Source organism: Thunnus maccoyii, chromosome 6 (genome assembly GCF_910596095.1).
Source record: "Thunnus maccoyii chromosome 6, fThuMac1.1, whole genome shotgun sequence".
NCBI classification, from domain to species: domain Eukaryota; kingdom Metazoa; phylum Chordata; class Actinopteri; order Scombriformes; family Scombridae; genus Thunnus; species Thunnus maccoyii.
In genome coordinates, this window is record NC_056538.1 from 30,027,533 (window position 1) to 30,044,532 (window position 17,000).

A 17,000-nucleotide genomic window follows, 5' to 3' on the forward strand; every position below is an offset into this window, starting at 1 on the left:
TTGAAGGAAGTTTCTTTCCACATGATTGAACTCGTGGCTGGTTGGGAAAAGCACCTGGTTAACTTTTTCATTGAAACCCATAGCCTGAAGTGAATGGCCTTATATGGTTAGCAAAACATTACTGAGGAAGTAAATGACTGTGCAACATATTTTTTTCCCCATGATTGATTGGCAAATCAGAAGGTCATGAGACACAGACTCTGTTTATGTGACAGGTCACTGTGGAGAGAAGCTATCAGCCCCACAGTGTCTGGAGTACCTGTGTGTTAAAGCTAAACAAGACCGCCACCATGAGCTATGCTATGTTGAGCACACTCGCTGTATATGCAGAATATTGTCATATCTGATGTGACAATCACACCTGAGCTCATATTCTGCCCACAGCTGCGGGGACATACATGTTCTCTGTAGCTACGCTCGTCTCACAGCGCAGAACTGACGCCTACCTGCTCTGCTGCAGGTTTTTACTCAGCTACAGTAATAATCTGTGTAAATATTTGGACACCGAATAACGTTAAACAGCTTTGCACCATATAACCCATCACACCTTGCGTTTCCTTCTTCTTTAGCCTGATACTTCCACTAATCATCACCGCTGTTATCACCATTTACACATCCTTTTTTAAATATATATGTATCTAAAACAAGCAACCCTGCTCACCTACTCTACTCTCTTCCCTCCCCGTCTCCAACAACCAGTTTCTCCTCATCCTCTAATCCTCTTTCCTGCTCGTCATGTCTGTTAACAGATGATGCTTATGTTCCCGGGAAATATTTTGGCTTCCTGTGTGCAGTTTTCCCTAAGGATGTGAATGGAATTTGTTTGATTCAGTTGACTAAAGCTCTGATAGGCTCCAAAATGGACACTGACCGAGGATGCACATCATCCTGATGAAGATATGTATGTCACAGGGACCCGTGTGTCTACATGGACACATAATACCACCTTAAAAGTCTCTCTCATCAGTCTTACGCCCTCTAAATCCCCATCAGGGAGTGGGTAGGCAGAATAATTAAGGATAATTTGAAGAACCATTGCTTAACAGCGTGGAATGATTGAGAGGGTGTGTATTTCTGCGTGTGTGCGCTGTGTTAACCAGACTACACACCCTATCTTATTCACTGACTAGCCAGATGACTGGCATACTTTCTAGTGGTGTGACAGCATGCCGAGCATTGAATCGTGCATTTTTATTAGGCCACTCAGCATTTTAACCGTCCACATCGGACATTCCCGCATTCGATTGCCATCAAACCTGGCAGGTCCGGTCCTCAGCTGTTACCTCATGCTGGTTAGCCAGGCTGTTTGGACGCTCTGTGCATATTTGTCCAGAGATCACACGGGTCAAAGTTTCCTGAAAAACGTACCAATCATTAACAGGCTTGTTATGCAAACCATTCCTCTGTGTTCCCGAATATGCACTCATCGGCGGATGCTGATAGGTGTTTGATTGATTGGGAACAATGCAGGCTGGGGACATGTAACCCCCCCCTCATCCCCCCCCCCCCCCCCCCCCTGCCAAGTATGAGCGTTTGCTGGCCCCCGGTGAGGCGGGGGAACCAAGGGCAAATTCCTGTGGTGTATTCACGCTCGCTGTGCCAGTTATTGCGCAAAAGTGAGCAAATGCCTCCCACAGGAATATCAAGAAAGACGGTAGATGTAATGAGTGTGGGAATGGATTGTGTCCTGTGAAGTGGTGAGTCCGTGAGGTCAAAAACAGGAGTGGACTGTAAGAGGCAGAGTTTTCCGTCACGCTGACACAGCACATTTACCATTTTGAGTAATACAAGAGGGGGAAGGAGACGGTAACGCTGAGGATTTTTGACATTCTTGCCTTTATTTGGCGTCCACAGTAGAGAGAGAGAGAGAGAGAGAGAGAGAGAGACAGAGAGAGACAGAGAGAGAGAGGAGACGAGAAAACATGACAGAGAGACAGTGAGACGACATGTGACACAGGAGGTGCATAGTTCACACTTATCACACTCTTATCTAATGAAGCCACAAAGACTCCCCAAAGAGCAGGACTTTATCTGCTTCTGTAAAAAAAAATGCAGTCTCTCGTCTCTATCTTTTAAATAAACAAAAAATGATGCAAGCTTAAAAATGACACTCGGCAGCAGTCGTGCTTTTACTTAATTTGCACCTTTTTTGACTAAATAAATGAAAAGTTTCCCAGTTCTCCAGACTTCAGAGTTTCACTCAACACAAGAAGAACTTGTTCTGGGACTCTCTTGTGATATTTCATCCCTGTACACACTTGTACAAAGTGAATCTGTGTTTCTTTGGCAGAGCTTTGTCCTTTTTCAGCATGTTTCCAGTTGTCCGTTTCGTACATTTCTCAACATTTCTCAACACCCCAGAGTACCTGGACCGAGCCCAGCTGAGTCCAGTCGACTGTTTAGTTTCAGGCGAAGCTCCTCGTTTTGACAAACATGTTATTAAGCTTCTCTCTCTCTCGCTGCTGAGGGATCCACCGCACGTTGAAACATGTCAAAGTACGCAGTGACGCCACCGGAGAGGTTTTTATTGTAACATGCGGAACATGCAAATCCAGCTTCTCAGTGACAGTTAGGCTGAGCATATTTCTCGTGTCATGAGACGGGGAGAAAGTACAGCAGAGGTGGGTGGGTGAGCTAACAAGGGAAGCATTAAAGTATACATACCAAAGGGCCTGGAGCAGCCTGCATCATCGGTGATTAATTAGTACTCATGCTAATTGGATTAATTATCACTTTTCCTGTTTCTCTCTCATGCATATCAAGTAGTTTTTTGACTAATTCACAGAAAAGACAAAAGCAGAGATGATGACGATGTAATGCAGCAAAGTGAACAACCAATGGGAGGTGTGCAAATCAGAACAATTTCAGTATTTGCAGCCAAAGAAATGAACTTTGGGGTTTGTGTCAGAGTTCCGGCGTCTTCGTCGTTAGCTCGTATCAGGATTGTGGAACATTTCCTCTCATAAACCATTTGTGTTACTGAGGCAGAGTCAGCTGTGGTCACTGACTGTGATGTTTATCTGCCTTCATTTTCCTATACTTGCAGCCGTCTCAATCCGTCAGCCTGTTTGCACAGAGGTGATTGGAGCAGCGCTGTTATACGGACTCACAGCTGAACAGGCTTTACAGTTAAGAGCTGTAAGTGATGGAGAGATGAGGAGGTAGACCTGTGATGGCCTGTCACACACCTAAAGTTGTTTTTTTTTGTCACACAATCAGTCATTTCTTTAGTCTGTTGTTTAATTTTTCCAGTCCAGATGTGTCCTCCCAACGTCTCAAAGTAAGCAGCATGATCTTGTTTGTACGCTGCCTTCCCTGACACACCCCAGCAATGCCCAAACTTGCAAAACACACACATATTTTTTCCATTGCTGCCAAGGTGGGCAGCTGGACACAATGTTAGTTTGTTCTTTTGCCGCCTACTTTCACATGCTTTCTGTGTGACTGACTGGCTGGCAGGCAGGCGGAGCCACTTCAGATGGTCAGGGTTGGCTCAGGACGAGCTGTGAGTGACGTCTCGTCAGGACAAACGGACCAAACAATACATCCTGCCGTCGTCAATACTCTGACTAAGATCTGGCTGCGTGATTAGCTGCAAGGCCACTTTTTTTTTTTTCTCCCAGACTCTCTTCCTGTTCCAAAAACAACGTTTAAAAGAATGAAGGGAGCTAAAAATGTTTTAGGAAGGTTGCTCGCTAAACAACAATAGACAATGCCCCGTTTGTAGGGAATACAAGGAGCAGACACTTTCGATTGGCTGTCTGTTTGTGGGTGTGATTTGCTGATGTAGTGTTGCAGGACCAACCTGACTAGGATACGGTTTGACACCAGAGGAATCTACTCATATCTTGAATGACAGCAGTTATCAGTCAGTCCTGATATCAGTCAATTCTGCCCATTGATTGAAAATATTACTCTCTTATGTTGCTGAGTCTGTTTTTCTCTGTTTCAGGTGAAACAATAGGTCAGATTAATCCTTATTACACACTGATATGTTGTGTTGTAGCTTAATCTGCTTGACCAGGATCATCCTCTACAGTATGTACTAGATATAAACTCACAGTGACTCCAAGCTCACACACCTGAAACCAGATCTTTTTGATTTTGATTATGGGGAAAATCTGATGCGTACAACTTTATTTGAAAAATTGAATTGAACTCAACACATTTAACAACATTTTTGCTCAATAGTTTTATAATAGATTGATCATTTAATGTATAGATGAAGCGAAAATGCCCAATAAATTGTGTGTTGGACTGTTTGTTGGTGAAAACCTTCAGTTATTTTCAGAGGTTTCTTCTGCTTTATGAGAATGAAATTCAATGGGAGATGTTGCCGCATATAACTTCCTCTTCCAGATGTGGACGGTTTACATAACCTAACATAGTCAGAGAAGACGTTTCTCACGGTTTTAGTCGTAACCGTGGGACGTCTGAGAACATTTCGGGATGTGAGATAATGGAAGTGGAGCCCTCCATCGTCCCCCTCTCTGCCAGCTGATTCCAGGTCAGCTGTGGGAAAGCCCTCTCCCTCAGCTGACCGCGATCCAGAATCAGCTTGTGGACCTAAACAGCGAATCAGTCAATTCAGCAGACGGCCCGCGAGAGGACAGAGCAGAGAGGAATGTACCCCTCTGTATTTCCCCCTCTGTCCTTCTCTCTGTTCTGCTATTGGCCGCAGTGAGAGAGAGAGTATGCAGGGGGAAACATTCCTTTGGTGGCCCATTATAGCCTGCTAGGCCAGTGGGAGGGGGTTTGTTACTAAAGGGGGGCGGGGTGTCCTGTTTTTTTTGCCCGACAGGAAAAAAAAAAAAAGAGTTGGAGGGATGGGGGGGGGGGGGGGGGGGGGGGGGTGTTTGCAGGATTGCAGATGTGGAGACGAGAGGGAGAATCCTCCTTAGGGGCAGAGGGTGCTCGCGGGGGTGGGTGGTGGTGGGATGGGGGTGTAGCGAGATTTTCCAGCTGGTTATGATGTGGCGGAAGTTGTGGCGCCAATCTTTGCTCCAAATATTTGTTTGCAGAAAAGCTCTCAGACACCACCGCTCTGTGACTGACTGCACTTTGGAACCATTTGCTTTATTTCTAGTGCAGCGAGTTAAAGAAACAAACAGTCCGATCAGTTAAGAGATTGTTGCGTAGTGTGTAGCTCCGCGCTGGTATTGACATTGGTCGGCCTGTGTGTGTCGAGGTGGTGGAGCCTAATGTGTTTCTCTTTCAAAGAGATTTCTTTACGGTCTGTTTCTCTCCCACTCTCTTTGTGTGCATTTTGGGCCAGAGGGGAGGACTTGGGTGCGTCCGACGAATGTCATAGAAGCCATGAATCCCCTGTATTCAGTTTATGGCTGACATAACCTTAGCTCGCTCACTAATTGTTGCTGTTCACAGGCTTACTTCTTGGCTATTGTGCATAGTTATGAGGATTAGTAAATGGCATTTCCCACTGATGAATTGAAATTGGCAACAATGGGAACTAAGTATTTCCTTTTGGTTGGCTGCCAATATGCATGTTGATGGTTTTAGCTTGAAGCTCAGACCCCCCTCTCCTTCATGCATCCTCCTAGTTTATCCTCGACAAAGGAATTTGAAGGAATATAAAGACGTTTTTTTTGGCAAATAAGCTCTTTGGTTCGCTTGCATTTGTGTTAACAAGAGTCTACAGCCGTGTTAGCAGCTCTGTGAGGCTGACGGAGGCCCAACGGCGCTTTGAGCTAAATGCTAACATGCCAAATGGTAACATGCTCAAAATGACAATGCTAACATGCTGATGTTAAGCAGATGTAATGTTTACCATGCTCACTTTCTTACTTTAGCGTATTAGCATGCTGATGTTTGCTAACTAGCACCAAATACAACGTGCAAATGATTAATTTTGCAGGCGTGAGGTAGTAAATCAAAGCACTGGGCAAGTTAAAATTTGACCAGATGATGGTGTTAAATGAATCACGAGATCACCAAAAGGTTCTGCAGTTCATTCTGAATGGGACATGAATATCTGAACCAAATTTTATGGTAATCCATCCAATAAGTTGTTGAGACGTTGCACTCAAAGGCAGAAAAGTCGAGCTCATGGTGTCATTGGTCTTCACGATTCATCATGCACTATGGATATCTGTACCTCATTTATGTATCAATCCATTCAGTAGATGTTGAGACATTTTACAGGATAAATGAAAACTTAGGGGTGCTAGAGATCCTCTGAACATCTGTATAAAATTCCACGGCAATTCATCTGATAGTTGTGGAGATATTTTGGTCTCGCCGTGGTCAACTTGTGATGGGCATTTTTCACTTTTATATACAATTAATTGGAAAGGTAATCCATAGACTAACTGATAATGAAAATTGTGCTGGCTGTCTTTTCATTGGACATAATCATGCAGAGATTCAGGTGTCAGTTGTTTTTCTTTCTGTGCTGTTGTGATTGTTGATGATCAGTGATGCAGGATCATCACTTCCAGCAGACTCATGCCAAAACCTTGTGTTTTTTTTTTTTTTTTTTTTTTTTTGGAACAGACTGTGACAACATTAGTATATTTCAACAGAGAAGTGTGTCACACTGTGTATGAGCACATTCCTCTGTGTGTGTGTTTTCTAATTTAGCCTCAGTGTTTTTGTGAAGTTGGGGGTGGTGGTGGTGTTCGTAGGAAAGCAGCAGCAGCAGAAGAAAGAGATGTGTGTTTAGGTGTGGCATGTGTGTTTAGATGCCTGAGTGTATGTATGTGAAGGGTGGGGGTACCATTATATTATGGGTTTTGGGTAAGGGTGGAGGGTGGGGGGGGGGGGGTTGACTGCAGTTTGAGAGTGAGGTTTTCCCCTCCTTCTAGTTTTCCAGCAGAATCACATAGCTGTGGGTTTGTGTGCCTGAGGCTGCTGGTAAACACGGTGCAGTTAAACAAACACAGATCCCTCTCTTGTCCTCACCTACTGCACGGCTGTGTGTAGGCATGCATGGCTGCTTGCTAGTGTGTGTGTGTGTGTGTGTGTGTGTGTGTGTGTGTGTGTGTGTGTGTGTGTGTGTGTGTGTATGAATCTGATTAGGTGAAGCTTTTTCAGATTCCACCTAAAGGTATTTTGCATTATCTACGGTCCATTGAACATCCAGGGAAATAAACTGAGGAACAAGGTATTATTAGAATATGTAAAGCTACACTTCACTTTTCTTTCAGCAAGTTCCCCTATAAACAAATACCTTAGTGTGTTTAAACGGACGGACTTCCCACCCCCCCCCCGCTGTTTGTAGGTGACTAACTGGGCTGCACTTATAATTCTAAAGAATATAAACCTCATACTGTGGTCGCCGCTGCAGTTTTGAAATTAGAAATCTCTGCGGGTTATTTTTAAGAGGAAATGTATTTTAAGGGCATTGTGGGGAATCCCTGGCCTGCAAATCTAGATAGTATTATTGAACTATCAGTCACTATATTCAAACTAACCTGTACTGATAAGGGCTGAATGATATGAAAATGATGTCTCACCATCCCTATTTGAGTGATTTTTTTTTTAAAAAGATATCAGTGCATCCTCACTGTGTAACACTGTTACCTATCTTTTGAATATCTCTGCTTGTCCTTGAATTTCTCTCCTCTGTCTCCATGGCTGCAGATAGTGTTCATACATGTATCTGTGAGGCTGTAGTGAAGCCTCTGAACCACAGCACTATGCAGGGCTCTGTATTTTTGGAAACAACCTCTTCAGAGCTCTACTTTCCATCCCGCACCTGACAGAGCGAGAGAGTTCAAATTCAATAAAAATTTGATCAGAAAAAAAGGGGTAGAAGAAGAAGCGAAACCCTGTTCTCACTGTTGCCGTTTCACACTGTACTCACCTGTTATGAGGGTTTCTGACACTGAAGGCTATAGATAGATGTGCATTAGCACATGTCTTATAAAGGGCTTTTTTTATGGTGTATGTGGTTGTTGATGGGTTAGTTAATGCGTGCTGTTTAGCTGTTGCTCTTGTCCAAAGTGAGATGTGAGGAATTGCAAAACTAAAATACTTCTTATGAAAGCTTCATTTTTTTTTATAGCCCACATGATTTTATAAAACAGACCGGGACTTAGAGAGTTAAAAAACTATATTCATGATCTTTGCAGCAGTTTGGGGACCTGTTTTATGGATAATAGTTCTTTTTATTGACAAGTATTAACAGGGTTTTACACATAAGGTCAGTTTACTAGTCACAGGGAACACTACTCAGCCTGAGCTTTGTCAAGTCTGACAAAAAGATGCTGCATAGTTGCATCATGGGAAATGTAGGTTTTAGCTTGACCCATACTAGGGACTAAAAGTGATTTTGACCATTTGTTTTTAATTTGTCTTGTGAATCCACCAACTTTATGAAAGTGCAGCATTAAATCAGTGGAGCTTCATCCCTCTGCATTCCTTATATTGAGCTCAACTCCCGTCTCTGTTTTCTCAAGGTTTAAAAATACCTTCTTTATCTGTTGCCAATTGAATTTACCTGAGACTCTCAAAGTCCTGAAAGTATGTTTTTGTTCTTTTTTAAGAGCAGGTGTCATGTTTGTTAAATGGTTTATATTTTAGTGTTTAAAAAAACCTCTTCATGTCTGTACACATAACTTGTAGCAGTGTGTTAGACTGAGCATGTGGTCTGTTGGTCCTCTTGAGGCCGATGGATCTGTCAGAGTGGAACAGGCCGCCTCACCCAGAGATTATATCCCCGCTCAGATGACCAGATTATATCCAGATCTGACATATATATGAGAAGAATAGAAAGGTGGGGACTGATATGTAAAGGCACATGATTTACATATGCATGTGACTGCTGATTTGTTTTGCAGTCTGGTGGTTAATTAAGAGTGCAGTGTCAACAAATGTGAAGAGTTATAAAGATGATTGTCATCAGAGACACCGACCTTCAGTCAGAAAGCTGCAGTTCACAAAATAAGTGCCATAAAAACACCAATAGAAGCTGTAATCTCCCACAAGTTAGTAATTTGAGATACTAAACAAAAACCCCAATGGAATCTTATCTTAACATCCCCCATTTTTATATGATCTGCACAGGCAAATTCTTCTCTTACCTTTTTATGATCTGTTTTATCGCAACAAATAAATTTTATGTACTCAAGAGCAGAAAAGGAAATAACACCTCTGTGGTATGGAAACAACATCTTAAATAGAACAACGTATGAGTTCAAATGAAGAGTAGTTTCAGTTTTAACAGATCAAAATTATACAGAGCTGATTTATTTTCTTGGCTGTTTTGTCAGTGCATCCTCCGGCAGGTCAGGTTCCAGAAAGCAGACCATGCTCGGGTGATAATATTGTTGTTCTGTAGAATATAGAGCTTGATGGATATCTGCATGCGTGGCCACACCTAGACAGGTTATCCTCCCTCTGGGTTAGGTGTGTGAGTGTGAGAGAGAGGGAGAGGGAGAGAGAGAGAGGGAGAGAGAGCACAACAAACAGGCCATGCTAGTCTGGTAACAAAGGGTGAGCTGGGATGGTAAGGCCTCATCCTACATCTGGGACATGCTTATACCCACACACATACACATACACATACACACGCAGCAGCAGACATCTGGAGGGGATGTTTGCATGGATCAGGGGTTTAGCACCGCAGCTGCAGCATGCCAGACTCCTCCACCTCGCTGTCAGTCGGATCGTTGTACAGCTGCGGCTCCAGACCTTAACAACAATTAAACCAGTATTAATCAAACAGATACACGGAACATCTAATGCTCTTCACCGCACACTTGTCACATTGTGGAAATAGCGTGCATATTTTTTCTGTTTCTTATTGAGCACACTGTGCACAGCAAAACTTGTTCCACCCTCTTACTCCTTTGGATTCCTAAAAGTGTCGATTTGACATACTGTGCTACCTCGCTAGTTACGCACATCTATGCCACGTGTGGGTTTCAAACCTCAGTTTTTATTTTTAATTTTTTTGCTGTTGAGCTCAGTTTTGTTCGTGGTGCAGAATAAGGAAACTGTCAAGTACCAAAAGCTGGTCTGATCAGATTAATAATCCTGTTTACTTATTTATTGATCAGATATTTCTTGGTTTAGATCAGAAATTTGGAAAGATTCTTGTGTGGTTGCCTGTTTTTAGACAACAATTAACATTTAAGAGCTTCTTTAGTTAAATGAATGAGTTAAAATGTTGTGGCTGTGGAGAGTTTTTTAATTGTAAAGCAGATACATGAAGTGTATTTACATCAACAGAGTCTTACTTTCAGATTTCATTACAGCTCCAAGAAGAACATATCTTGATGAGGACAAGTTTCTGTATATTTCCTAAATGTCACATGTTGATTTAGGATTCTTCTTTTCTTTCTTGGAAAGTGAACTGAATTCTGAGAGGGAATTACCCAAGTGAGGCATCGGTTTGTTGCGGTGTCGAGACAAATACCTCCATCGATAACGGTGGCTTTTAAAACATTGTATCACAGGTGAAGACGAGGCAAACAAACCCTGCTTCGGTTTGAGTGTGTGTGTGTGTTTGTTTCCTCTGCGGCCGTCTCTGATTTCTTCGGCTTCAGCATCCTGTTGTATTATTGAACAGCTTTCAAAGTGGGGCACTGTGCAAAGAGGTGAAGAAGAGAAGCCTACTGGGACAAACACATACAGAACATACTAAGAGCAGATACAATGGATGATGTACATCAGGTTATTTAAAACCAGCAGGGCTCCAGACTATTTTCACCACTGTCCCAAAATCAAAATGTCCCTTTACATTGTTATTATCATCTGTAGTTGTTAGTGGCATAATAATCTCAGTCTTTGTATCAAGGTCTTTGTGCCCTGAAGCCACTACTCCACCACTCGGTCACTGTTTTCACTGAGTCATACTGCTGGGCAGGAGGGTCATGGACAGAGATTCGCAGTGCAGCATATTTGCGAGGTCCTGCCAGTGAGCTGTTTGTGACTGATAGATGGACCGGTACCACAGGAACATTTCAGGTCTCGCACTGAGTACCCAGTCAGTGATAGTAACTATAGTAACAGCATGAAAATACGTGCCCCAGTGTAGGTAGTGCTCAGTTCAGTTTGTCATTTGCTAAGTGATAGTTTAAAATAATATAAAATGATATATAAAATCCCTTTTTGTCCCGGAGGCGTCCTGGGGAAGATTACTGTTTGTCTCAGACACGTTTTCTATTGTTCCCGGGACGACGGGACACTGTTAGTCTCGAGTCCTGAAAACCCACACACACACACTGCTTTCTGTGAAATACATTGACAACACAGTAAATCTACTGTAGAGATGTAGATAAAGTGTGCTGTGATGTTTTTTTTACCAGTTGAATTTTCTGCAGATTATCACTGCTAAAACAAACCAGAAACATAAAATATATCACCTCCTGAATGTAAGAGGATTCTCCTGTCAAACAAACACCTGCTGTTTAAAACGCTAATATAAAAGTGTGATAAACAATCTGTAAAATATTCATTAGTTTGTAAATGTGCCAGATGTCTGGCTAAAATCAAGTATGTTTAAACTAATATGAAGTTAAAAAAACAGGGAAATGTTCTGTCTGGGTTTTGTACACCTGACCTGAGGCAGAAACATTCAGTGGGTATCAGTGGAGCCTGTGTTGGTTTCAGGGCACATAACAGCAGCATTAAATATTTACTGATTGAGCCTGGCCTCCAGGTTCCTCTGCTCTCATTTATAGCAAAGACACCCTGCTCACCAGATCCCACGCAACAGCACTCTTCCTCTCATTCTCTGACTCTCCACGTTTATTTCTTCCTTTTGCATTTCTCTACTAGCTCTTTCTGTCTTTGCCAGAGTTGTTACGGCAACAGGCTCAGACAAAATAGGATAACCATAGGATAACCGGAGTGTGTGTGTGCTGCTATTTATAGGACTTTGTTGGTGTGTTTTTTGCCATTGGTGTTGCAATACCAAATTGTTTTTGTGTCTGTGTGTGATTTAACAGTTAAGCTCTGGGGGGGGTTCTGTCTGTATTGTGGGATATCTTTCTGGTCAGGCATCTCCAGGACCAGCCTGGAGCCTGTTCATAACTTTAGTCTGGTTTTATTTGCCTTTCATAGTTCAGAGGTGGTCCCATAGAGACTGCAAGCCTCAAGCTTTTACAGAGAGACACAAGACATGGACAATAGAGTCTAATTTTTCAGTACAAAGAAGGGCTCTGGAATCAGTTTAAATATGCTTCGGCTTGTTTTAATATGTGGAAAACTGACACACAAATATGTGCAAAAAAAGGAGACACCTTTGTGTTAGCGTAGCCTCTTTTCAAATGGGTGAACATGTGCAAACAAACACTCCATCTGAAATACAGATACAAATAACAGCTTACATTACAATCTGGTTGTTAAACCTTTTATGCTTTTATATTCAAATTATTTGTGCTTAATCTAATCGGTTCACAGTGCTACAAATCCCTCTTACACATGTATTTTGTTTTTGTGATAAAATCTTTCACATTTATTGCATTGAATCAAAGTTTCAAACACATCCTGTGAGATCCTGAGGACAGACGGTTTGTTTTTCTGTATTATGCAGCCTGAAGTTTAAGACCACATTTAGACTCACATGCAGACAAACAGAGAGATGCAGAGAGCTTGATACAGATGTCTTGATAAACAGTTACTGCAGGTTCACTGCCAGTTTATGCAGCTGAAAAGACAGACGATCCAAAACACGCTGCTGCTTCTGCTGCTGCTGCTGCTGGTTGCCTCAGGGTTTGAAATGAAAATGGAAAGCAGAAGGATACTTTTCCTCTTCCCTCGTCTTTTTCTGTTGTTGTTACTGTACTTAAACTTTTCCTGGTGACGGCACGGAGGCCTTGAACATCTTCTCAGGAGTTGTTCAGGTTGGTTTTTGAGGTGAAAAGGCTTCATCCATCACTTCTAAACTGTTTTTATCGTTGGTTACTGGTCACTTCACTGCTAGTGTTTCAATCAGTAGAAGAATTATTGGTTAATATAATCTGTAGCTTTGGACAAATCTGTTATTGCGTCAGACATTCATCTCACAGAGAAGAGAAATACTCTGAATACTAAACAAATGATGACCTTTGATAAGCGGCTCAGTGGTGAACAATAAAGTTCCCCCTCAGAGAAGGAGAAGGAAGGAGAATGACTGTGTGACTGTGGTACTGTTCTCCTCCTCCTCTTGGGAGTCGTAGTAGTGGAAGAAAGAGGAAGGAAGGCTCTGAGGTTTCTGTGGTTTTCAGCCCCATCCCTGTTTCAAATATAAAGTCACCACGCAAACAGTCAGGCAAGCCTTCTGAGTCAGACCAGAAAGACAGACATCACTGTGTTTGAGTGTGTCACTGTTGCTTTAATGGACCAGATGGCTGGTCTGCCAGTATAAAACAGGGAATATTTGTATGTCTAATTTTGCCACATTAGTGACTTAAGGCTGTTGTGAATAATGTTTCCTACCAGTTGTCTTTGAGTACATGAAAAGTCAGTGGAAATACCAGGATAAAAATATTGCAATAGTTATATTTGGCTGAGTTGGATAAGTTTGTGTACTGAAACAGTAGATAAGATAAAGTGTGATGGAAACAGTTTTTCGGAACACGCACTGACCTTGCAGGAGCTGCTTCTGTAGCTTCTCCTGCTATAAACACAACTTTGCATTATACCGTTCACCGTTACGTGCTGCTGCTCTGCAAGGAAGCCCAAAAAACTACACATTAAAAATAGAGAGAGAGAATAAAGTGATAATCCTCAGTTTGAGTCCAGACATGGATCCTGTCTGTCGTCGTCCCCACAGCTGATAAAAGCATTGCAGGATACTATCTGGACACATTATTTTCATATAAAGGTAGTTGATGGAAATGCACATTTTAGCTCTGTTGAGAAACTGTTTATGACTTCCTCGCCAGTATTGGAGATCCTCTTCTATTGAAGCCTTTTCATCTGGTACAGTATTTAAAAGTCATAGTTGACATTTCAGTCAAAGTAGCCGCTGTAACAGAAAGTCGTCTAGCTCGCAGTCCCGCCTGGTCTTAATGTGGGTCAGGGAAGTCCTCTGCCCTCTCTGCCATCGGCCACGAGCCTACTATCCTGTCTGATCCAATCAAAGCTAGCCTGCAGGGGATTATTTAGCTACCGTTCCCCAGTTAACAAAGACTCCTCTGTTGGCCTTCCTCTGACTCACAGTGCTGTGGGGAGTGCACGATAGCGTGCACGTGGAGTTAACACAGACCCTGGCACCCTGCAGTAGCTCTAGAGCGGCACAGTTTTGTCTTTTAGTATGTGTGTGTGTGTGTGTGTGTGTGTATGTGTGTGTATTAGCTCAGCATTCTGGTTTTGACACCACTGCTGTGGAGACATGAAGGCTCGCGATTCTCACGCTGCAGCGTTTCCTGCTGGGCTCGCCACCACAGTACGAGACAGTTTCTGTGCAAACACGTCCTCTTGGCACCTTTTGGGATTGAGTTATTAATTTATATTTGCCTTCTCTCTGATATTCAGGAACACTCTGACAACTGCAGCAGTGCTGGTGTTCCAGCTGTGCTTCGTTAAGTCTTTACTTTGTCACATCAAATCCAAGCGGGAGCATCATGTGAAGTCTATTTTAGAGAAAGAGGAGGATGCAGAGAAAGATGGAGAGGGATAATAATAAGCAGTAACGCACTAATGGATGAGAAGCTGAAGAACATAGTGTTTTTTAACAAAAGGCAGCATGCAGAAATCTCTACTAAAGAGCCCAGTAGTGTGACCAGTGCGTACTATGGACATCAGGTGCTGAGATGCATTTTAAACCTTCTAAAAATAAGATGCTGTAATCGTAGGTTGCTTAGCAACAGCCCTGAAGCAGGGTTGTGGTACTTATATGGCTGCTGCGGTATCCTACAATGACCAAATTCGGTATAACAATTTTTTTTTTTTTTTTTAAAAAAAGGAACTGATCAGCAGCCGAAACAGAACTCAGTGCAGCTAAGTATACACCAGTGACCCCCGCTGAGCTGTGAGTATGTGTGAAAAGCATCTCAGCATCGGCCGTCACATACATCAGCATACTTACAGCTATCAAAGCTCTCAAGTAGGTCTATTATTATTAGACTATTGTGATGTGTCTCTCACTCTTGCATACTCGGAGAATACGTCCAATGTTGAATAAACTGTCAGCTGATTGATGTTTTTCTGCACGGTGCAGCTGGTTTTCTTAGCTCGGGTTTGCGCCGGTCATCCGTTGTTTGTATACAGATGGACAGAAAGTGTTTGAGAGGATCAGACTGTCACTGATTCACTGTCTACACATCCTGGACTGCTCCATATACAGCAGAAGAAGAGGAGGAGGAGGGGGGGGGCGTTGCTATAATATTAAAGTCATTTTAAAGGGATTACATCGATCTGGAGCTGCAACCCCCCCCCTCGCAAACCCCGACCTGCACTCAGTGGTAGCTGCCATGAGTGAGCCCTGGTCCCCGAGGGGCTTGGAGGGGGGTCGTGTGTGTGTGTGTGTGTGTGTGTGTGTGTGTGTGTGTGTGTGTGTGTGTGTGTGTTAAGAGCTCTGCATGAATCTATCTGGGGCATGAGGATCACTGCATTAACTGTAGGTTTTAGGTTGGTGTGGGTTGGAGTGCGTTCATGTATAAATGTGTGTTAAGAGGGTGTCGGTCATTGCGGAGTCATGTAACCTTTTTTTTTTTTGGTTTTTGCAAGTTGTACATCTGTGGGCACAAAAGGGATAACGAAGTAAATCTTCCTCCTACAAGTAACAGTAAAGGAGACGGAACAACCGAACTGACGCTGCAAATCTCTCACCAAACTAAATCTGCTCATCACAGCTTTCTATAAATAACGTGGAACTTTTGTCGCTGACTGACTCTGGAAAATCGTGATGTGCGTTTGTCACATTTCTGACCTTTTTATAGACTAAACAATGAATCGCTTAATCAACAAAATAATTAACAAGTTAACTGGAAAGCATTACTTGCAGAGTTACAAAACACACACCTGTTTCCTTCTTTTGTTTAGTCGTAACACATTTGTTCCCATTATATAAAAAAAAAAAAAAAAAAAAAAATCTGCCTGGTAATCCCTGACTGCCATTCTTAATTTTTTCCTGTCTTGTTTGGTGTGACGCTCTCAGCAGTTGATTAATGTCCATTTGCATGCCCATTTGCCTTGGCATCCGTTTTCACTGTGTGTGTGTGTGTGTGTGTGTGTGTGTGCATGTGTGTGTGTGTCAGACAGGCGTAATGCCAGTGAGTCATGAAGCCATAAAGGGCAGGGTGAGCTCTGGAATGTGTGACAGAGCTAGACCGAGGGGGTGGTTTTGGCTAGACCTCTCTCCCTCATCTCCCTCTCTCTCTCTCTCTCTCTCCCTCTCTCTCTCTCTCTCTCTGTGTGTGTGTGTGTGTGTGTGTGTGTGTGTGTTTTGTATGGGTCATCAACAAGCGGAAACTCAGAGGAACAAACAATGTGCCGCTCCTAGTACCGGGTTTCAACCCCTCTGTGCTCTTTTTACGAGGTCTCCCTGCTCCTTTGCCGCTCCCTACCTCTTCCACGAACGTCTTGAAGCATCAGGGAAAAGTCTGGAAACAGTCTTGTGTCATTTAGATTTAAGACCTCAAAATGAAGTATTCGTGATCTGTGATTTGTCTGATAACCAGGTGGGAATTGCCTACATTTTTTTTTTTTGAATCGCTGACTAAATTTGATATGTCGTCGGGGTTTAAATTCAGCTCTGCACAGCATAAAAAACTGATATTTAATTTCCTGAAAGCTGCAGAACTTAATGACACAAACACATTGTATTAAAATTCACCCAAATGGGAGTCAAGGCCATCTAAGGACATGCATACACTCCCTTTTACACACACACACACACACACACATACTTGTTGACACACTGTGTTTGACCTGAGTCTTCTGTAACGAGGCAGGAAGTTGGGAGGTGTTTGCAGAGCAGCTTTCTTCATCTTTTTCTCTTTTATTTCACCTCTTCGGTTAATCTACAGCATCACTTCCTGTGTCTTTTGTACGTCAAGCTTTTTCTGCTTGTCTGTCCCTTTGCTTTTCCCTCTCCTGTTTGTTTC

The 17,000-nt window shown here is 42.7% G+C and overlaps 1 protein-coding gene across 4 annotated transcripts in view; it reads left to right on the forward strand.

Moving 5' to 3' along the window:
* actn4 (actinin, alpha 4) overlaps nucleotides 1-17,000 on the forward strand; it is a 56,709-nt gene that overhangs the window by 1,166 nt on the left and 38,543 nt on the right. The window lies entirely within an intron of this gene.